The sequence below is a fragment of the Cervus canadensis genome, chromosome 16 (genome assembly GCF_019320065.1).
Source record: "Cervus canadensis isolate Bull #8, Minnesota chromosome 16, ASM1932006v1, whole genome shotgun sequence".
Classification (NCBI taxonomy): domain Eukaryota; kingdom Metazoa; phylum Chordata; class Mammalia; order Artiodactyla; family Cervidae; genus Cervus; species Cervus canadensis.
The window spans coordinates 21,881,372-21,904,597 of NC_057401.1; the positions used below are offsets into that span (position 1 = coordinate 21,881,372).

General features: G+C 41.8%; 1 protein-coding gene across 2 annotated transcripts in view; it reads left to right on the plus strand.

The window, feature by feature from the left end:
* The first annotated feature begins 9,881 nt into the window (after window positions 1–9,881).
* ANKRD55 (ankyrin repeat domain 55) overlaps window positions 9,882–23,226 on the plus strand; it is a 189,369-nt gene continuing 176,024 nt past the window's right edge. For both annotated transcript variants that reach the window (XM_043489143.1, XM_043489146.1), the window contains exon 1: window positions 9,882–10,278. The gene's annotated coding sequence lies outside the window, so the exon portion shown is untranslated. The remainder of the gene's footprint in view (window positions 10,279–23,226) is intronic.

Below are 23,226 nucleotides of genomic sequence, written 5' to 3' on the forward strand. Positions count from 1 at the left end.
CATAGAGGCCTTTTATCAGTAGACAATAAGAAAGTTCATCAATTAATTGGTTGGTTTTTTTTGTTGTTTTTTTTTTGAGACCAGAGGACCAAACTGAGTAGAGAATCCTGGATGATGTAAGAATAAAAGGAACAAAGCAAAGATGGGGATATTGGTGACAAAACAAAGGAAAAGCAGTTTAGACTTTTAGGGTTGGCCAACTGTGAGAAGGTAAATATATGGGGAAAATAATGGACAATAAGGGCTAGTTTATACGGTTTGTTTGTGTAGACTCGCTGTGCCATCTTCTCTCACAGGATGAAGTTGTTATCAACTTCCTGGTTTGGAAAAGTAGGAGGAACACTTTCACAAGGGGAATTTATGTTCTGCTTTCAGGCAGATCGGGGAGGACAGTGAGCTATTCCTGTATCTGCTTTTTCTTGACTGCCTTCAGCTCAAAATAATCTTACGCCAGAGAGGCAGGTTTTGGGGTGATATACTCTGAACCCCTTGAACCTCTGTTATAGATCTTTTAGAACTGAACAATGTCGAACTTGCCAATCAATAAAAATAGTACACGTCTCCTATTCAATTAGGTCTTCTTTATTTTAACTCAGTGATGTTTTGCTGTTTTCAAAACACAGTATTGTACATTGTTATTAAATATATGCATAATTCAGGGATTTTTCTTTTTTATTGTAAATGGGTTCAAACTGACTTTGACAGGCTTATCTGGTGGCTCAGTGGTAAAGAATCTGCCTGTCAATGCAGGGCGCACAAGTTTGATCCCTGATCCAGGAAGATCCCAGATGCCTTGGAGCAACTAATCCTGTGTACCCCTACTATTGAACCTGTGCTTTAGAGCCTGTGAGTCACAATTTCTGAAGTCCACACTCCCTAGAGCCCATGCTCCTCAGGAAGAGAAGCCACCACAATGAAAAACCCGCACACCCCGACTAGAGAGTAGCCCCGGCTCGCCAGAACTAGAGAAAAATCCACATAGCAGCAAAGACCCAGCATAGCCAAAAGTAAATACATAAAATTATTTTTTTAAAAAAGAAAACAAACTGATTTTGTATTGGTGGAGTCTCTTTCTGTAAAATCTGTTTCAAGGAGTATGGGAATTCATAATTCATTCCTTACTGTCAAGAAGAATATTACTAAAAATTCAGTTACCACATTATATTCAAATATAAAATTAGAATAAAATTAAAAATCAATCTAAGCCAATCTGCCCTTAAAATTACAGAGATTTTCCCCCCTCTTTGATTCTTGCTGCCAAATAAAGACTTTCAAAAAGCAACTGAAGAGAAAATATAGAATTAAAATTATAGAGACTCAGCTCTCCACAAGTCACACTTAGGGAAAGCAAGAACTACTCCATATTTTACTTGAAATGGCTTACTCGGGGTGAGGGGCCAGGGAGCAGATTACCTTCATAATTATATTTCGCTTAGAATGAACTTAAGATGAGTTTGGAGGATATGTTTTCAATATCCTTCTGAGCAGCCATGAACTTAGGTCTGGGATTAAGAAATTGCCACAAAAAGTTCCCCCAAATTAAAAGCCACAAACAGTGAAGAGTATTTTGTGCTGTGTCCATACATGTGATACAGTGGTAAAGAACATGAATTTGGAGTCAGAGAGCAGTATTATTACCTTCTCCATAAAGTTCTGGTGAGTGTTAAATGAGAAAATGTGTGAAAAAGTCTTCAGACAAGGCTAGGAACATACTAAATGACTAGTAAGAGATTGAGACTATGATAATGTTCTCATTTATGAAGATAATGAATTTTGTGATGATGATTGTAATCAGTTCAGTTGCTCACTCATGTCCGACTCTTTGTGACCCTATGGACTGCAGCAAGCCAGGCTTCCCTGTCTATCACCAATTCCCAGAGCTTACTCAAACTCATGTCCATTGAGTCAGTGATGCCATCCAACGATCTCATCGTCTGTAGTCCCCTTCTCCTCCTGCCTTCAATCTTTCCCAGCATCAGGGTCTTTTCCAGCGAGAAACTTCTTTGCTTTAGGTGGCCCAAGTATTGGAGTTTCAGCTTCAGCATCAGTCTCTCCAGTGAATATTCAGGACTGATTTCCTTTAGGATGGAATAGTTGGATCTCCTTGCAGTCCAAGGGACTCTCAAGGGTCTTCTCCAACACCACAGTTCAAAAGCATCAATTCTTCAGCACTTGGCTTTCTTTATACTCCAACTCTTACATCCATACATGACTACTGGAAAAACCATAGCTTTGACTAGACGGACCTTTGTCAGCAATGTCTCTGCTTTTCAATTTGCTGTCTAGGTTGGTCATAACTGTTCTTCCAAGGGGCAAGTGTATTTTAATTGCATGGCAGCAGTCACCATCAGCAGTGATTTTGGAGCCCAAGAAAATAAAGTCTCTCACTGTTTCCATTGTTTCCCCATCTATTTGCACCATGAAATAATGGGACCAGATGCCATGATCTTAATTTTCTGAATGTTGAGCTTGAAGCCAACTTTTTCACTCTCCTCTCTCACTTTCATCAAGAGGCTCTTTAGTTCTACTTCGTTTTCTGCCATAAGGGTGGTGTCATCTGTATATCTGGGATTATTGATATTTCTCTCAGCAATCTTGATTCCAGCTTGTGCTTCATCCAGCCTGGCATTTCACATGATATATATAAATATAAATAAGCAGGGTGACAATATACAGCCTTGTCTTAACTCCTTTCCCAATTTCGAACAAGTCTGTTGTTCCATGTCCAGTTCTAACTGTTGCTTCTTGACCTGCATACAGATTTCTTTGGAGGCAGGTCAGATGGTCTGGTATTCCCATCTCTTTAAAAATTTTCCACAGTTTGTTGTGATCCACACAGTCAAAGGCTTTGGCATAGTCAATAAAGCAGAAATAGATGTTATTTTTGGAACTCTCTTGGTTTTTCGATGATCCAACGGATGTTGGCAATTTTTCTCTGGTTCCTCTCCCTTTTCTAAATCCAGCTTGACATCTGGAAGTTCATGGTTCACGTGCTGTTGAAGCCTGGCTTGGAGAATTTTGAGCATTACTTTGCTAGGGTGTGAGATGAGTGCAATTGTGTGGTAGTTTGAGCATTCTTTGGCATTGCCTTTCTTTGGGATTGGAATGAAAACAGACTTTTTCCAGTCCTGTGGCCACTGCTGAGTTTTCCAAATTTGCTGGCATATTGAGTGCAGCACTTTCACAGCATCATCTTTTAGGATTTGAATTAGCTCAACTGGAATTCCATCACCTCCACTAGCTTTGTTCATAGTGATGCTTCCTAAGGCCCACTTGACTTTGCATTCTAGGATGTCTGGCTCTAGGTGAGTGATCACACCATTGTTTTTATCTGGGTCGTGAAGATCTTTTTTGTACAGTTCTTCTGTGTATTCTTGCTACCTCTTCTTAGTATCTTCTGCTTCTGTTAGGTCCATACCATTTCTTTCCTTTGTTGTGCCCATCTTTGCATGAAATGTTCCCTTGGTATCTCTAATTTTCTTGAAAAGATCTCTAGTCTTCCCCATTCTATTGTTTCCTCTATTTCTTTGCATTGATCACTGAGGAAGGCTTTCTTATCTCTCCTTGCTATTCTTTGGAACTCTGCATTCTAATGGGAATATCTTTCCTTTTCTCCTTTGCCTTTCTCTTCTCTTCTTTTCTCAGCTATTTGAAGGCCTCGTCAGACAACCATTTTGCCTTTTTGCATTTCTTTTTCTTGGGGATGGTCTTGGTCATGGCCTCTTGTACAATGTCACAAACCTCCATCCACAGTTCTTCAGGCACTCTGTCTATTAGATCTAATCCCTTGAATCTATTTGTCACTTCCACTATATGATGGTAAGGGATTTGTTTTAAGTCATACCTGAATGGTCTAGTGTTTTTCACTGCTTTCTTCAATTTAAGTCTGAATTTGTCAATAAGGAGTTCATGATCTGAGCCACAGTCAGCTCCCTTTCTTGTTTTTGCTGACTGTATAGAGCTGCTCCATACATGTATAGGGCAAGTCTGTTCTGATTTCTCCCACCAAAGACCTTAATTGAGGCAAGAAAAATAACCCACAAACACCTTTAGATTTCAGTAGTCAGCTGGAGAGGGATGGGGTGTAGAGAGATGGGAGAGATTGATGATGTGGAAGCAAACAAACAATAATTCTTCCTCCTTGGACTACAACTTGAGAAAGAAAAGCCCAGAAAAGAGCAAATAAAGGCCAGAACTGAGACTCTTTCTAATCCATAACAATAGTAAGAAGCAGAATCTTTCTTAAGAGTCTTCATTTCTGGTGTGTTGGATCTCTAAGTCACTAGCCTGCTTCATGTAAAGACCCAAAATGAAGACTAAGAGTTTTTCTTAAAAATATAGCTCATCAGGCTTCCCAGGAATTAGGAATCCCCCAGGAGAAATGGTTCACCTTCACTTAAGGCTAACAATAAGCCAATTGTTTATATCCAGTGTCCAACATACAAAGACTAGAGGATGAATCGAAAGAGTTTAGGGAATGCAATGCATTTGCAGTAGTCTTTACAGGAAAAGCAGTGAACAAGATCATGTTTTATGTAGGCAAATTTAGCCCCTTTTAGTATGAAAAATGGTCTGCCATGCAACATAAACAATCTTCCATACAGCTACTTTAAAAAATACCTTCATTTATCTTTCATCATATTTTATTACTGCTGCATTTTGTTATAAACATTATGAGCAAAATCATTTACAAGGAAGAGAATAAGGAAAATAGCACTCACTCATGAGAGGCAATGATGAAATGCTGATACAAACTTTGTGTGTGAGTGCAAATATTCACATCTTTCATTATCTGTCTTTGCATGTTCTAGGTTAATGAATTTCCTTGTGTAGACATTCTATCAGAGATGCTTGTCACTTCTTTACAATTCTCAGAGTTCTTTCCTGAGTCAAGCAGTGTGCCAAGTACAGGTCCTGACACATCCTACTGTTTTATTTGAATTTTCTTTCATTTAATTACACTGACTTGAGCATCTCTTTGGAACCTAAGGAAGACATGCTTTTGGCATCTAAACCATTTCTTATCACACACACTTAGGTTCAAGTCAATAAAAATCTTAACAACGACTATAAAATGCTAGCCTTTCCCATACAGTTCAGTCAGTTCAGTCGCTCAGTAGTGTATGACTCTTTGCGACCCCATAAATCACAGCACACCAGGCCACGCTGTCCATCACCAACTCCCGGACTCACCCAAACTCATGTCCATCGAGTCGGTGATGCCATCCAGCCATCTCATCCTCTGTCGTCCCCTTCTCCTCCTGCCCCCAATCCCTCCCAGCATCAGGGTCTTTTGCAATGAGTCAACTCTTCACATCAGGTGGCCAAAGTATTGGAGTTTCAGCCTCAGCATCAGTCCTTCCAATGAACACCCAGGACTGGTCTCCTTTAGGATGGACTGGTTGGATCTCCTTGCAGTCCAAGGGACTCTCAAGAGTCTTCTCCAACACCACAGTTCAAAAGCATCAATTCTTCTCTGCTCAGCTTTCTTCACAATCCAACTCTGACATCCATACATGACCACTGGAAAAACCATAGCCTTGACTAGATGGACATTTGTGGGCAAAATAATATCTCTGCTTTTTAATATGCTATCTAGGTTGGTCATAACTTTCCTTCCAAGGAGTAAGCATCTTTTAATTTCATGGCTGCAGTCACCATCTGCAGTGATTTTGGAGCCCCCCAAAATAAAGTCTGACACTGTTTCCACTGTTTCCCCATCTATTTGCCATGAAGTGATGGGACCAGATGCCATGATCTTAGTTTTTTGAATGTTGAGCTTTAAGCCAACTTTTTCACACTCCTCTTTCACTTTCTTTTTTTTTTTCCTCTTTCACTTTCATCAAGAGGCTTTTTAGTTCCTCTTCACTTTCTGCCATAAGGGTGGTGTCATCTGCATATCTGAGGTTATTGATATTTCTCCCGGCAATCTTGATTCCAGCTTGTGCTTCTTCCAGCCCAGCGTTTCTCATGATGTACTCTGCATGTAAGTTAAATAAGCAGGGTGACAATATACAGCCTTGATGTACTGCTTTTCCTATTTGGAACCAATCTGTTGTTCCGTGTCCAGTTCTAACTGTTGCTGCCTGACCTGCATATAGGTTTCCTCAAGAGGCAGGTCAGGTGGTCTGGTATTCCCATCTCTTTCAGAATTTTCCACAGTTTATTGTGATCCACACAGTCAAAGGCTTTGGCATAGTCAATAAAGCAGAAATAAATGTTTTTCTGGAACTCTCTTGCTTTTTCGATGATCCAGCAGATGTTGGCAATTTGATTTCTGATTCCTCTGCCTTTTCTAAAACCAGCTTGAACATCTGGAAGTTCACGGTTCACGTATTGCTGAAGCCTGGCTTGGAGAATTTTGAGCATTACTTTGCTAGGGTGTGAGATGAGTGCAATTGTGTGGTAGTTTGAGCATTCTTTGGCATTGCCTTTCTTTGGGATTGGAATGAAAACAGACTTTTTCCAGTCCTGTGGCCACTGCTGAGTTTTCCAAATTTGCTGGCATATTGAGTGCAGCACTTTCACAGCATCATCTTTTAGGATTTGAAATAGCTCAACTGGAATTCCATCACATCCACTAGCTTTGTTCATAGTGATGCTTCCTAAGGCCCACTTGACTTTGCATTCTAGGATGTCTGGCTCTAGGTGAGTGATCATACCGTTGTGATTATCTGGGTCATGAAGATCTTTTTTGTACAGTTCTTCTGTGTATTCTTGCCACCTCTTCTTAATATCTTCTGCTTCTGTTAGGTCCATACCATCTGTCCTTTATTGAGCCCATCTTTGCATGAAATGTTCCCTTGGTATCTCTAATTTTCTTGAAGAGATCTCTAGTCTTTCCCATTCTGTTGTTTTCCTCTATTTCTTTGCATCGATTGCTGAGGAAGGCTTTCTTATCTCTCCTTGGCTATTCTTTGGAACTCTGCATTCTAATGGGAATATCTTTCCTTTTCTCCTTTGCTTTTCGCTTCTCTTCTTTTCACAGCTATTTGTAAGTCCTCCTCAGACAGCCATTTTGCTTTTTTGCATTTTTTTCCATGGGGATGGTCTTGATCTCTGTCTCCTGTACAGTGTCACAGACCTCCATCCATAGTTCATCAGGCTCTCTGTCTATCAGATCTAGTCCCTTAAATCTATTTCTCCTTCTACTGTTTAATCATAAGGCATTTGATTTAGGTTATACCTGAATGGTCTAGTGGTTTTCCCTACTTTCTTCAATTTAAGTCTGAATTTGGCAATAAGGAGTTCACAATCTGGGCCACAGTCAGCTCCTGGTCTTCTTTTTGCTGACTGTATAGAGCTCCATCTTTGGCTATAAAGAATATGATCAATCTGATTTTGGTGTTGACCATCTGGTGATATCCATGTGTAGAGTGTTCTCTTGTGTTGTTGGAAGAGGGTGTTTGCTATGACCAGTGCGTTCTCTTGGCAAAACTCTGTTAGCCTTTGCCCTGCTTCATTCCATACTCCAAGGCCAAATTTGCCTGTTATTCCAGGTGTTTCTTGACTTTCTACTTTTGCATTCTAACACCCTGACCTAAATTTTCAGAAAACCTAGGGGGAAAAAAAAAACAAAACTGAGTGTAGTCTCTGAGCCCATCATAGCAGAAAAATCCTTCAGGATTGAAAACTCGCACTTCTGAGCATGTCATGCCCATGTGGTCTGGGAGTAGCTCCACCTCCCATGTTCTCTGCTACCTAGCGCTATTTCTCCTGACTCATGACCACTCTAACCTTGCAGAGGTCTTATACTCCCCTCCAGAAACCTGGGGCTTTCCCAGAAGAATCCTGCAAATTGACTCCAAATTTATTTTCATAGCCATCACCCAGCATAGTCAGCTATTTACTGAATGCCTACTATGTTGGAGGCATTATGCTAAGTACCAAGGATACAGTAAGACATAATCACAGGTGGGAGAGACACAAATGACACCAGAATTATAATAATGTGATGAAGTTTCTTATGTAGGTGTGTGTGTGCGCTCAGTTACTCGATTGTGTCTGACTCTTTGACACCCATGGACTATGGCCCTCCAGGTTCTTTTGTCCATGGAATTTTCCAGGCAAGAATGTTGGAGTGGGTTGCCATTTCCTACTTTCATAGACTAGGAGGTCAGCATGTGCTGGAGGTGTCAGCCAGTGGTGCTGGTTTGACAAACTATAAGTGACTGTATGATTGAATGAAGAGAGATTTAAGAGTGGAGGCAGATGAGATAGGGTAACAGGTAATTGGTATGGGGACTACATAAGTTACGGGAGGTGATCAGATGTAACTTTGTTTTTCCTACCAATGACCCTTTAAAATCTATTTAGTGGAAATAGCATAAATGCCCCACTCATAAGATAATGAGTAAAGTGTGATTTGCTCATATGATATAATACAGCAATATAGAGTCAATTTCATCTTTGTATCTATCAAAATGCATAAATCTTAAACATGTGCAACAAAGAAAGTTTCAGGTACCACTTTATTTAACTTTTAACACAGGATTACATATTTTAATAAAAGCATAAAAACATGACCTAAATAAGTACATACCTATATATCGGATCAATGACAGTGTTATAAACTGTGAAACATCGATAGGGTAGATGGAATAAAAAACAAAGATGATGTCATTTTAAGTTTTCTTTTTAAAAAATATGCCAAATAGAAATTCCAAAATGTGAACAGTTCTTAATTCTGGGTTATAGACACATGAAGTGAAGTGAAGTGAAGTGAAGTCACTCAGTTGTGTCCGATTCTTTGCAACCCCTTGGACTGTAGCCCACCAGGCTCCTCCATCCATGGGATTCTCCAGGCAAGAATACTGGAGTGGGTTGCCATTTCCTTCTCCAATAGAAAGGTATTTATAATTATATGTATAGTTCTTTATTTTGAATAATTTTAAAATGTTTTATATTGGGGGAGTTTAATGTTTAAAAAACAAAAAATACTTAATAGTTACTCTGACAACAGTACAGAGGATAAATTAGAACAGGTAGAAAATATAGATAAGGAGATTGATTGGAGGCTACTCAAGATAATGTATGATGTTTGAAGCTCTGACCTGAGGGTGACTATGATAATAGAGAGAAAAAGATGATTGTGAACAGTACTAAAAAGGTAGAGTCTGGGGACTTCCCCGGCAATCCAGTGCTTAAGACTTTGCCTTCCAGTGCAGGGGTGCGCGTTCCATCTCTCATTGGAGAGCTAAGATCCCACATGCCTCCCAGCCAAAAACCCTAACCATAAAACAGAACAATATTGTAGCAAGTTCAATAAAGACTTAGAAAAATGGTCCCCATCAGAAAAGTTATTAAAATTATTAATAAAAGTTTTATTATTTATTAACTTTTATTATTATAAAAGTTATTAAAATTAAAAAGGTAGATTCTAGTGGGCCTGCCAACTGAGTCATGGGACAGGGAGTGGGAGGGAGACACAGGGTTCAAGAGGGGAGCCAAGTTTTCTACTCCAGGAGCCTACTGAATAATGGCTGTATAGTCACAGGCAACTACTGAGCTCTTTTGTCACTACAGGTCAGTTTCTATTTTCTAGAACCGTTTATAAATGGCATGCAGTGTGTACTCTTTTCGTCTAGCTGCTTCTTCTCAACATAATTATTTTGATATCTATCCCTGTTATACAAAATCACTGTTTAAACATGAAAGTGTTAGTCACTCAGTCACGTCTGACTCTTTGCAACCCCATGGACTGTAGCCTCTGTTCATGGGATTTCCCAGGCAAGAATACTGGAGTGAGCAGCCATTCTCTTCTCCAGGGGATCTCCCCAACCCAGGGATCGAACCCAGGTCTTCTGCATTACAGGTGGATTCTTTACCATCTGAGCCATCAGATAAGTCTATATAAATAGTTCATTCTTTTTTATGGCTTTGTAGAATGTTAGATTTTATTGATTGCTAGTCTCCCTAGACTCTTCCTTCCATGCCGAGCTTTCTCACTGGCGTATCAAACAAGGTGTGTTCCCCCTCACCTGCCCACTGCCCTCCCACATCAAAATCTGCAGCTGCTTTCCTTCCCCATGTCCTCTTCTCACTAACTGATGGGCAATGATAAGATTAGAGGAATTTCCTGGTGGATTGTACAATGCTACATAAACAAAATATTAAATGCACTCTACTCTCAAGGGGCTTGGATGAGCTAATCTTCAAAGCCCCATCCTCAAAAATTCTCTGATTTTCTGCATTTCTGTTGAGTTCACAGTTTCACAAATGAACTGTCTCATCTAATATGGATTTGCTAAAGAAACAAAGATCACCAGAACAAGTGAGGTAAGACTAACTAAATGAACACCCCAGTTACCATGCTGGAGTTGCCTCCAAGTTCATCTTTCAGTTGGCCTGTGCAGATAATAAACAAACAAATCAATATCGATGGCCTACGTTCTACATAATTGGCATCTTGCCATTCCTAGAGCTACCATATGGATCAAATTCAGCTGGTAGCCCGAGGACTCCAGGGCTGCCTTAGAAAAATAACTAGTCTGGCATACCAACATCTGGGAAGTCTGCAGAAGCCAGATTCCAGGAAATAGGCACTGTGACAGGGTTACAGCATGGATGCCCAAGGGACTGAGAAGCCCTGAGAGAGCTGTTTTAAGTAGCTGCTTAATGATTGAGTACCATGAATGCTTTCACTTGGCAGGGAGAAATTACACGACCTAAAGATGTCTGGGTGGCATTCAGAGTTGATAGACAGTAATGAGGGCTGGTTAAAAAAAAGTATTTTAGTGTGCTCACAACTGCTAGACTTCCTGAGAGACATCTCCTTTCTGTGTTTATAAGTTTAACACCTGTATTAAGAAAAGAAAAAGAAGAGGGATGGGATGGAGAGGGAGGCGGGAGGGGGGATCGGGATGGGGAACACATGTAAATCCATGGCTAATTCATGTCAATGTATGGAAAAAACCACTACAATACTGTAAAGTAATTAGCCTCCAACTAATAAAAATAAATGGAAAAGAAAGGAAAAAGAGAACAAAGCAAAGAGGGAGGGAGGGTGGGAGGAAGAGAGAGTTTCTACCTTGGTTGCCTGTTCCCAAAGATTTCCGTATCATTCAAAAACTAACAGTAGCTGATCTTCTACTACATACACACCAGGCTTTTTGTCATGGGCTTTATAAATATGAGCTCATTTAAGCTTCACAACAACTACCTGAGGTAGATAGTATTTCCTCAACTCTTAACATGCTAAAACCAGGGAAGTTCCAAGTAAACAGGTACAAGTTAGTTCTCCTAACAAAAAAACAAAAATTGAAAGAAACCTTTCTCTATGTGGGCTTCCCTGGTGGCTCAGATGATAAAGAATCTGCTTGCAATTCAGGAGACCTGGGTTCAGTCCCTGGATTGGGAGGATCTCCTGGGGAAGGGAGTTGCTACCCACTCAAGTATTCTTCCCTAGAGAATCCCATTAACAGAGGAGCCTGGTAGGCTACAGCCTATGGGGTCACAAAGAGCTGGACATGACTGAGTGACTAAGCACACACGTTTTCTCTATGCTCTTAGAAAGCTTCTCCATGTTAGGTGAAAGGACATCATAGTATGCAGAGACCAGGCTCTGAAAAAACTGTGTCCCTGTTTATACCACTAATAGCAGCTAGAAGACTTTGAGCAAGTCATATGACCTCTCTGGGCCTCATTTGTTTCTTCCTGAAATGATGACTGTAGATTGAATAAACAGTCCTCTACCCTCACTGCACACTCGAATCACCCAAGAAACTATGAAAAAATATTGATGTCCAAACCCCACCCCTGACCAATGGAGTCTCAGAATATATAGGGTTGGGATAAACTATCTGGCTTGACTGCAGGGAATAAGGTATATATGTCCCTACATCCTAGAGCTAACAATTTAGTGGGAGAAACAAAAGGCAAAGAAATATATACAGCAGGATGGTAAGTGTTAAGTAAGGGAAAGAATAGCATTATAATAAAGAATATTAAGGAAAACATGACTTTAAATGGGCAGAGGGGATCTGACACGACCATTCCACATGTTGGAAGAATAAAAATGGGAGGTGGCCAGGCAAAGTGCAGAGAAAAGAGCTTTCTAGTCACAGGGGACATATCTTACTTGATTAGATATATATCAAACTTGGTCATTTCCATATATGTCAGTATACATGTTTATATTTATATATATGAATATTTTGTTTCAAGATCCAGATCCAGACCACAGAGGTGCAAAGGAGAGTACAGAGTGATGGGAGAGAGGCACTGGGTTGGCCCAGTGGGGGCTCCAGAGCCAGGACATGTTGAGTCTATTAGATGTTTACCTTCAGTCCAACAGCAATAGCAAACCAGGGATTGGTTTAGACAGGGGAGTGACACATTCATATTTGTCTTTTAAAGATCATTTGTGTTTACATGTAGAAAAAGGCTTGGTTGGGGCTAAAGGAAAAAGAAGAAAACAGTTAACATGTTTTTATAATAAGTGAGTGAAGCTTTTGTTCTTCGATGATGCCAAGTTTTAGCAGAATTCTGGGTACCTGTGGAGATTAAATAAAGAACAGAAGAACAGGAGACAAGAAATTTGACAGAATGCAAGTGACAGAACTCATTAAAAATCAGGAAATTAATTTATACTGAATTAAGATGAGTGCCTTTGGCTGAATCTACGCTATTCTCTTCTAACTGGATTTATTTTGCCCCACAAAAGCACACTGAAGTGCCCTGCCCCCATTCCTAATCTCTCTTCCATTGTGTCTCTTTTTCCTTGTCATTGTTTATGTCTCTATGCCAAGGCTTAGGGTGGCATTCAACCTTGGAGTTCCCATTTTCATCCTTGCACAGGTTCCCATTGTGCACCAGAGCATGGTTGGAGGAAAACTCTAATTGTGTAGAGCTTGGCCAGGCACTGATTTTTTAGCTTTCTGTCCCCGCCTTGAGTGGCTGGTCCATTGGCTTCAGCCCATTCCCTAATGGAGAGGTGTCAGCTTCACAAAGGCATCACCTCAATTGGCACTAATTACTACCTTTCAGAGCCATCATCACTCAAAGACTCAAGACAGAAAGGTCAGAAGGAAAATGAACTTCCACTCACACCTTCTGGGGTGGTCTCTGGCTTCTGACCATGCAGAGAACAAGGGCTAATGGGGAACAGACCTTTCCGCCTTTCTGCTCTTAGGCTCCATGTTTCTTGAGAAATCTACCTTTGGTTCCCCAGTCCCCAGCTCATGAGATGACTGAACTCGCGGCAGAGCTCAGTCTTGTCAGGATTCCGTCCCTGTCCCAGTTTCCCAGTGATCCCTGGTCTCTCCACCCCAACCTTCACTGCCAACCTCCAGAGGCTTCTAACTGCATATGGTCCTGGGGAAGGAGGTGACGGTGGGACTTCCCTGATGGTCCAGTGGCCCAGACTCCATGCTCCCAGTGAAGGAGGGCCCAGGTTCCATCCCTAGTGGGGGAACTAGATCCCACATACCACAACTAAAAGCCCCCACATGCCACAATGAAGATCAAAGATCTCATGTGCCTCAACAAAGACCTGGTGCAACCAAATAAGGATAAATATTTTTTTAAAGAAAGGAGGTGTCAAGGCCCCTCCTGGTGTGCAGCGACAGCAGCAGTCTCAGCCAGAGGCACAATGACAGAAGAGAAGTAAGTGGTGATGATTTTGCTCCTGAAATTAAGTTCATTAAGACAGGCATTTGGCAATGTTCATTAGTGTATCAAATAAAATAATGGAAAAACATCAGAACTGTTATCAAAATATTAATAAATGTTTACAGAGAACAGACAAGCTGGAAAGTACCTTAGGTATCAATTTATGTAATTCCTGAAACTTTCTTTTTTTTTTACAAGTTTTATACAGTAAAAGTAAAATAGATCCATCAAATATTTGGGAAATGATGGAAAAGTGCTCCCAAAACTAAATTAAATGATTTATATAATAGTAGTCTTACTATTCAGAGATAACTACTCTTAACATTTTATTTTCTTCTAATAATAAATGCAGTTTTCTTTCTATGACTGGATTCATGACTCTGAAATTAGAAATGCCTCCTCTCTCTACAAAAAGAGTACTTTTTTTTATAATGACCAGATGATGACTTTTATTATAAAATACTGAGATGAATCCAAAGGGTCTCCCTTTCCTTTGAGTCCTATCTCATTGCAATGCTAAGCTATTGCAATAACCCAGCTATTATTCACACCAATTCCTTCCTCTGCCCAAAGATGGGCCTATTCAACTGCCCCCCGCCCCCCTCCGCCAACATCTGTGGATGACACATGGGTCCTTCTACTGGCAGCTGAGCAAAAATACTAGAAAGCAGCCGTGCTCCGAGGCATGTGGGATCCTCTTGAATCAGGACTGGGACTGGTGACTTCTGCATTGCTAGGTGGACTCTCCAGTACAGAGCCACCAGAGAAGGCCATGTAGTCTATGCCTATAACCATCACAGAAGAACTGCTATATGATGACACAGAAGAACTCCTATATGCTCACAGCATCATGGTGATACCGAAGCTGCAGAACATTCTAGCATTATAGACAAAGAGGAGGAAGTTCCAAATCAAAAACTGTGAATGACTTAGAAATTCAGGTTTTACTCACCTGTGAGATTAAAAACCGTACTTAGAAAAAATGAGTGAGATAATTACTTCAAGTCATGCTTAATTCCATTTTAAAATTAGTATCATCCATTGCAATGGCAAATTATAATGTTATATAATACTTAGGCATATCTTTTTTCATGTTTTTTGACTGAAAAAAGAATCAATTGATTAGAAAAGCATGCTGCGTTTGTCTGGGCTAATTCCCCAAGGGAAGGCCATAACCCAGGCCTCAGACCACAATATTAGAGTCACACGACTGAAGCGACTCAGCAGCAGCAGCAGAGGAAACACCATGGACTTGGGATTTGAAGTCCTGCTCCAACATTTGCTAGGTGAGTTATTTACTAGGTGAAACTTGTTCATCTTGAATTCTTTACATAGGGAAATGGAATAAAATCTCCTTTGCAGAGTTTTCCTGAGGATTAAAAAAGACAGTGTTGGTAAAGTGCCTGGCAACAGAAGTTGGTTAAGAATTGGTAACTTTTATTGTCTGTTCCTCTTCATGACAGTTTCTTGAGTTTGAAACATAGTACCCAAAGGGGAAAGAGCATCCTCACAGCTTATAGCCTGGCAGTGCAAACCCTGTCATGGTGGGTATGGTAAGAGGAGGATGACTACAAAGGGTAGCAAGAAGTAGTTCATCTCTCCCTCAATACAACAGCCCTACCCGCCCAGGCAGGGAGCAGCAGCTCAGCCAGCAGGCTGGGAGCTGGCTGGCCTTCTCAGGCCAATTGGGATCAGATAAAAGCAGAGCAAAGAAGGGAAGAGAATCTCTCCCAAATACTATGCTAATCAGCTTCTTTTAAAATCTCTGAATCTTCCCAGGCTCACCCTGAGTCTCCAGTCTACCCCCCGGTGTCCTGTGGGGATGCAGATGAAGATAGATAATTGGAAATATGATTCAGCTACGTTATAATATTACAGATTAGAGGTTTGATACAGAAAGGCTGCAGGGTGGTTGAGAATAAAATAATTACAGCCCCCCAGGATCCTGCCTCTGACATCTCCCCTTTGAAGAGCCCAAACAGCCTTGCCAATATTAATGGGCTGCTCATCCTTGATCCTAACATTGCTAAGAAATGGGAAAGGGACAAAAGGAACAGAGAGGCTCTTCCAGGGCCCTAGTTGGTGAACACCAGTTATTGGGCTCCGAGGAGCACTAACAGCCATGGAAAGGCTCACAAAGTTCATACCTCCAAATTTCTTGTGGAGACAAAATTCATCTAAGAGCTAAATGGCAGACGCCAAGTTATCGAGAAGTAGTTAGGCTTCTCCTGAGAGTTGAATTATGATTGTAGCAGAGTGAGTGCAGCTTGATTTTTTTCTTTTTGTGAGACTATTAAGAAGTGCTGCTTGAACTTTTCTGAGAGGCGAGGGCGCAAACTTGCCTGAGAAACCCAGGGACCTGTGAAGGAAGGCACTAAAGCTCCAATACCTCCTCTCTGAAATTCAAAGTTATTGAAATCTGAGGTGAACTAAGGGTCAGTGGGTGACCACGGCTGCGATCCGGGGACAAGGAAGCCTCTGAAACAGAACTAATACTTTGAGAGAAAAATGAGAAAGAGAGAGCCGCCTGACCCCAACTCCACCCTCCCTTCCCCCCCCCCCCACTCCACCCTCCCTCCCCCCCCACTCCACCCTCCCTCCCCCCCCACTCCACCCTCCTTCCCCACCCACAACCTCCACCCTCCCTCCCCCCCCCCCCCCCCCACTCCACCCTCCTCGCCCCCCACTCCACCCTCCCTTCCCCCCCACAAACCTCCACCCTCCCTCCCCCCCCACCACCCCCCCCCCCCCACTCCACCCTCCCTCCCCCCCCACTCCACCCTCCCTCCACCCCCCCCCCCCACTCCACCCTCCCTTCCCCCCCACAACCTCGACCCTCCCTTCCCCCCCACAACCTCCACCCTCCGTTCCCCCCCCAAACTCCACCCTCCCTTCCCCCGAAGCGGCACGGCCCCTCCCACTCCACCACCCTTCCGGATCTTGCTTCCTGAGCCAACTGGTTGAAGGAAGTAAAGAGAATCTTGCCTACTCTAGGGGGCAGTCTGGAGCCTTTGGCTGCGGCTGCGAGGGCGTCTAAAATGGTGCCGCTGCGAATTAGCCCCAGGTTGGTGTGTTACCCTCCGGACTCAGAGTAGCACCAAAGGGTGAGAAGTGAGTGATCTTCCTTTTTGCCTCCTCAAGAACTGCCACAACCTGAGGGATCTTCATTGAATCTTGGTGGATAGGAAGCAGAGCCCAGCCACACCACCTTGCAGGACGTGAGGCTGACGGGTCTGCAGACCCTGTTGGATGAAGCTGCGTTCAGTTTGCGTAGAAGCTTAATAGCTGAGGGAGTGTTCGTCTCTGCCTGGATCTGTTAAGAAAGATTGGTTTTCCTGTAGAGATTGGAAGAGCAATGGGCTTGAGAGTTGTATTTTCTGAGGCCAGCTGGGGAGCGGGCATTTCTATTCCCAAACTGCAAATAGTTTAAACGTTAAACTCAATACACATTAAACCACTTCAACAAAGGAGGAGACGATGAGCGTTCGTGTGGTTCAGAGCTTCGGCTCTGTGGTTAGACACACCTGATTTGGAAGTCTGTTTCCATCACTGAGTAATAGCTCTGTCCTTGACCAAAGGCTCAGACTCTCTCAGCTTTTTTTCCCCATCTGTTATTATCCTCAAATGGGGACAGTAATGATACCTATCTCATAGAGTTGTTATGAGAATGAAATAAGGTAAGTCATGCAAGGTGTGTGGCACTTAGTAAGCCTCAGTAAGTGTTAGATTTAACAAACCCATCTAGGCACCAAGGTCATTCCATGGGAAGAAAACTGAATTTGAAAAGTCCCTCCAGTGGACCCAGCAATTTGTGTCTGAGTAATAGTAAGTATACTTCACCAACACTGAGAGAATCATGCTGAGAAATAATGAGCAGTTTGGTGAGAAAAAAAGCAAGTGAGTTTGGGACAGGCCCAGAACATTCTGAAGGACTTGGATGGTGAGTGGATTTAGACAGAACTCAAGGCGTCCTGTTTCCAAAACAGGACTGTGCCATTTGGGGAATAATTTTTGACTCTCCCTAAAGATTTTCAGTTTTGTTCAAGGACATTCTCTGTTTCAGTTTTTCCTCCATTTGTTTCTCCCTTCCCCCCAAACTCCCCAGTGGATTGCTCCGTCACATCTTTCCATTTAAATCCTCATTTGAAAATAACAATGTGTGCGACTGTTCACTTGGTGTTTTGGTCCAATATGCTCCACTTCAGGCATGGGAATGCCTTCCTGTGAAACGTGTTACAGGAGGACAGGCAACGCCTCTCAGGATGGTGGTGGAAGAGATAAAACTTCCTACATTAGGAATCTTCTTGACAGGCCTTACTAGGCCTGAGTCCAAGATGAAGCTGAGAAAAAATGAAAAGGGATTTGGCTGACAAAGCAGATGACAGGCAGGGAGAGCCAGTGAAAGGGAATTGGCCAATGGCAAAAGGGGAATTGGCAGGGCTTTGTGAACCCCTTGCTGAAAAACCATAAACCTCAGATTGTCCGTCTGGCGCATCGGTCCTCCGAGCCACATCGTTGTTGCCTGTGGAAGGTGCCTGCCAGGAAGCTGCACCTCAGGGGGCGCCTTTGGAAGAGTGGGTCGGGTCTGGATTGGTGCCCAACACCAAGTGGACGGGGATGAGAAGAAACCGCTTACAATGAGATCTCCGAGGGGCCGGGAGATGGGGAGCCACTCCTGTGGCTGACACTTGTGAGTCAGAGTGATGGGAAAAGAAGTTGAGAAACAGAGGAAGAGGACGGGATGCTGAGGAGGGAGGAGGTGGGACGTGGCACTGTTTATTCAGTCAGAGGCTGTCAGGGCCTGCCTCCTTCTGTGACGGGTCCCCCACTTGCAGTTACTCATCGGCTCTTTCGAAACTCAAGTCCACCCTCTTCCAGGTGAATAATCCACTCCTCTGGGTGTCTCAAATGAGCACTTACCCTCAGGAGTAAACTCCCTCCAGAGGAAAGTCTGTGTTTGCATGTGGGATCGCCATGGGCTAAGCCGATGCCTGAGAGCAGGACTGATCCTCCTGTGGTGGGAGAGCTGGACCTTCTCTTAGAGCCCTTCAGGGCTTTCTGAGTTGCCTTTTCCTCTTGTCTTAGCGTCGTACCTTTTGGTGCCAGGCATCCAGAACTCCACTTCCAGCCTTCTCGTGTGGCCTCTCACTCAATCATTTCTTTCCTGAGAGCTTCCTGGCTTATGACCCATATATCCAGCTTCTCCCCTACCCAGATTTGCTTGACGGATGTTTCCTTTCCATGGAGACTTGGCAGGGAAAAGTGCGTGCTAAGGTGTTAACAACCAGCAATAATTTGGTGGGATAAACTCAGTCAGAACATAATGCCCTAACCTAGTGCTCCCTAACATTTTCTCATGTCTGGCACACAACAGAAAATGATAATAACATTCCTATTGTTATTGTTTAGTACCTCAGTTGTGTCCAACTCTTTGGCCAGGCTCCTCTCTCCATGGGATTTCCCAGGCAAGAATACTGGACTGGGTTGCCACTTCCTTCTCCAGTGGAACTTCATGACCCAAGGACTGAACCCACGATTGGCAGGGGGTTTCTTTATCACTGAGCCGCCAGTGAAGCCCATCACTGAGGTAAATAAAAGTGAGAGACAATGGGTCACAGAGGGCTTGGCCACAGTTCCACCCACACCTCCCCATCAGCCCCACCTATGAGGACTGAAGGACTTGGTATCTCCCAACTTGTGTAATCCTTTTGTGTATACCAATTGGGAAGCTCTGGTTTAACCCAGTGGTTTTTCAGTGTCCTTCAGTGAGCCTTAACAGTTTGCGGATGTGTCTCAGAGGGAGTAAGGGGCTGCCCAGATGGGTCATCTACTTCAGTTACAGCATCTCGGCTTTTATCTGCGTTATTAGGCCTCTGAATAAAATTTGCTAAAGATTTTTTCTTTTTTAACTTTTCATTTATTTTTTTTTATATTTGGCTGCATTCAGTCTTCATGGCTGTGTGTGGGCTTTCTTATGCTGTTTGGGCTTCTCATTGCAGTGGCTTCTCTTGTTGAGGAGCACAGCCTCTAGGCACCCAGGTTTCAGTAGTTGCACATCACAGGCTCTAGAGCACTGCCTCAACAGTTGTAGCACATGGGCTTGGTTGCCCCACAGCATGTGAGATCTTCCCGGACCAGGGATGGAAACTGTGTCCCCTGTATTGGCAGGCATACTCTTAACCACTAGACCACTAGGGAAGCCCCTAAATTTTTATTAAATGGGGGAATGTTGGCAGCTTAAAGGAGTTAGAAAATCACAGTCTTAAAACCAACAAATAAAGTCTTTAGCGGTTGAAGCTTGGGCAACCATGCCAGAGTAGTGAGGGACGTAGTCTGAGGACAGAGAGATTTTCTGGGGCCCTTCCTCCATATCATTCAGGCAATATAGTTTATTCCATACTCACCACCACACAAGTCTGCATATCTGTGCAGATCTTGCCCTCTGGCTTTAGGGGGTTTGTCTCTTTCAAAAAGCCTGATGCTTGAAAAAAAAATCATCCTAACACCAACTTGATGAATGCCAGAGACTGCCAATGTCTCAGCTTAGTGAAACCAAAGGTACATTTACTGTTCTTGCCTTTGCTACCTTTTTCACTGCACTTTGATTTATTTCTGCCATTTTTTCAGAAGCCATGCAACATCTAGGAGATCAAAGCTGCTGAAAGAAAGCCTAGCAAAATGAAATGCATGTTGGTCTGCTGAGCTACTTCATAAGATTTAGGCATTGGTTCATTTACTATTTTATTGTATTATTTTGTTGTTATTACTTTACATATTTCCACACCTGCCTTATTCCAAAAAAGACTCAAAATGGGAAAGATTCTTTGAATTGTGTTCTACGGAAGAAATTTAATCTCAAAGTTTAGGTTACTTGGTGTTTGATGAATGACAATTTCAAAACTACCAAGGTTTATGGTGAAATTATTTTAAGATTTCAGTTGCCTGATTTTAATTTCAAACCTTGTGTTAAAGTATCAATGAGAGTTACAGTTGTGTGTGTGTGCATGCATGCACCTGCGTGTGTGTTTGGGTTTTTTTTTTGTATTCCATATTGTTCTTGAAAGGGCTTGACATACTTTACAAAGAATTTGAGTCAACAAAAACAATAGTTTTACACTTTAGGGAGAATGTCTTTTAAAAACAAATAGACTTTTACCTTTCAGCCAGGATTCACCAGTAACATTTTTTCTGTTAATCAGTGGAATTTTGATAACACACTTGAAATTTATGCTTCTTCACTTTTATATGCTTCTCTACTAGAGTTTTTCAGCAGCAGCAGAGGAAAGTGGAGGAGGAGAACTGAATCAAAGAACAGACTCATTTCTGTGACGCTTGACTCAAATATTCTTTCTAAGGTTCTAAAATCTCTAAGTACAGGTGTACTATTTATTCTAGATACTTCTGGGTCAGTGGAATTCTAATCCTCCAAATGAAAAGTTTTAGAAACAGCCCAATCAAAATTTATTTCTTGTAAAACAAGTCAGTCTCCAGCAAAGAGAGCCTGTCCTTCCATGGGACTCAGCACCTACTGAGGTAGGATTCACAAAGCAGAAAGTCAGCCTTTTTCTCTTGCTTCCAACTCTGTCTATACCTCAGTATAAGCGTTGTGATATAGTTGTATACACAAGTTACTCTATCGTCTAACAGCAGTTAGCTAGCATTTATGTATTTATTTTAATTGGAGGCTAATTACTTTACAATATTGTAGTGATTTTGCCATACATTGACATGACTCAGCCATGTGTGTACATGTGTTCCCCATCCTGAACCCCCCTCCCATCTCCCTCCCCATCCCATCCCTCAGGGTCATCCTAGTGCACCAGCCCTGAGCACCCTGTCTCATGCATTGAACCTGGACTGGCGATCTATTTCACATATGATAATATACCTATCAATACCATGTTTCGGAGATCTACCCTCCAAAGGTGGTTAACCAATGGATGAAGAACCCTTGCCAGAATCAAGATCTTTAAGATGGTAACTTATTTATTTCATCGAAGTATAATTAATTTACAATATTGTGTTGATTTCTGCTGTCCAGCAAAGTGATTCACTTATACATAAATACATATTCTCTTTTTATATTCTTTTCCATTATGGTTTATCACAAGATATTGAATATAATTCCCTACACTATACCATAGGACCTTGATGTTTATGCATTCTGTATATACTAGTTTGCATCTGCTAACCCCAAACTCCCAATCTATCCCTCCCTCATGTCCCACCTCTTGGCAATCACAAGTCTGTTCTCTCTGTCTTTGAGTCTATTTCTGCTTTGTAAATAAGTCATTTGTGTCATATTTTAGATTCCACATGTAAGTAATTTCATATGGCATCTTTCTTCTCTTTCTGACTTACTTCACTTAGTATGATAATCTCTGGGTCCATTCATATTGCTGAAAATGGCATTATTCCATTCCTTTTTATGGCTAAATAATATTCCATTGTGTGTATATATATAGATATATAGATAGATATCTCATATATATCTACATATATATCTATATCTATATTTATATAATCATATCTTCTTTATCCATTCATCTGTCAGTGAACATTTAGGTTGTTTCTATGCCTTGGCAATTGTGAATAGTGCTATTGTGAACGTAGGGGTGCAAATATCTTTCTGAATTAGAGTTTTGTCTGGATATATATGCCCAGGATTGGGATTGCTGGATCATACAGCAATGTTATTTTTAGTTTTTGAGGAATTTCCACACTGTTTTCCACAGTGGCTGCACCAATTTACATTCCCATCAATGGTGTAGGAGGATTCCCTTCTCACCACACCCTCTATAGCATTATTTGTAAACATTTCAGTGATGGCCATTCTGACTGGTGTGAGGTGGTACATTATTGAGTTTTAATTTGCATTTCTCTAATAATTGGAGATGCTGATCATCTTTCATATGTCTTTGGACATCTGTATGTCTTCTTTGGAGAAATGTCTATTTAGATCTTCTGCTTGTTTTTTGAATGGTTTGTTTGTTCTTCTGTTGTTGAGTTTTTGTGGTATTTGTATGTTTTGAATGTTAATCCCTTGGTGGTCACATCATTTGCAGATATTTTCTTCCATTCCATAGGTTGTGTTTTGTTTATGGTTTCCTTTGCTAGGTCACTTAGTATCATAAATAAAATTAACTATATGTACACCAGGAGGCCAATTGATTAGCATAGGAAATGCTTGAAATAGTTTTTAATTAGTGAAATTAGTAGTGTTCAAAAATGTGGCTGGTTAGTAGTTTCATGCAAGAATGACGGCCATGTCCTGAATGAAGTATTAACACCTGGCAAGTTGACAAATGTCTGTATAGCCAAAGCTATGGTTTTTCCAGTAGTTATGTATGGATGTAAGAGTTGGACCATAAAGTGGCTGAGTGCCAAAGAACTCATGCTTTTGAGTTGTGTTGGAGAAAACTCTTGAGAGTCCTTTGAACAGCAAGATCAAATCAGTCAATCCTAGAGGAAATCAACCCTGAATATTCATTGGAATGACTGATACTGAAGCTGAAACTCCAATACTCTGGCCACTTGATGCAAAGACCAGATTCATTGGAAAGACCCTGATGCTGGGAAAGCTTGAGGGCAGGAGGAGAAGGGGGCGATAGAGGA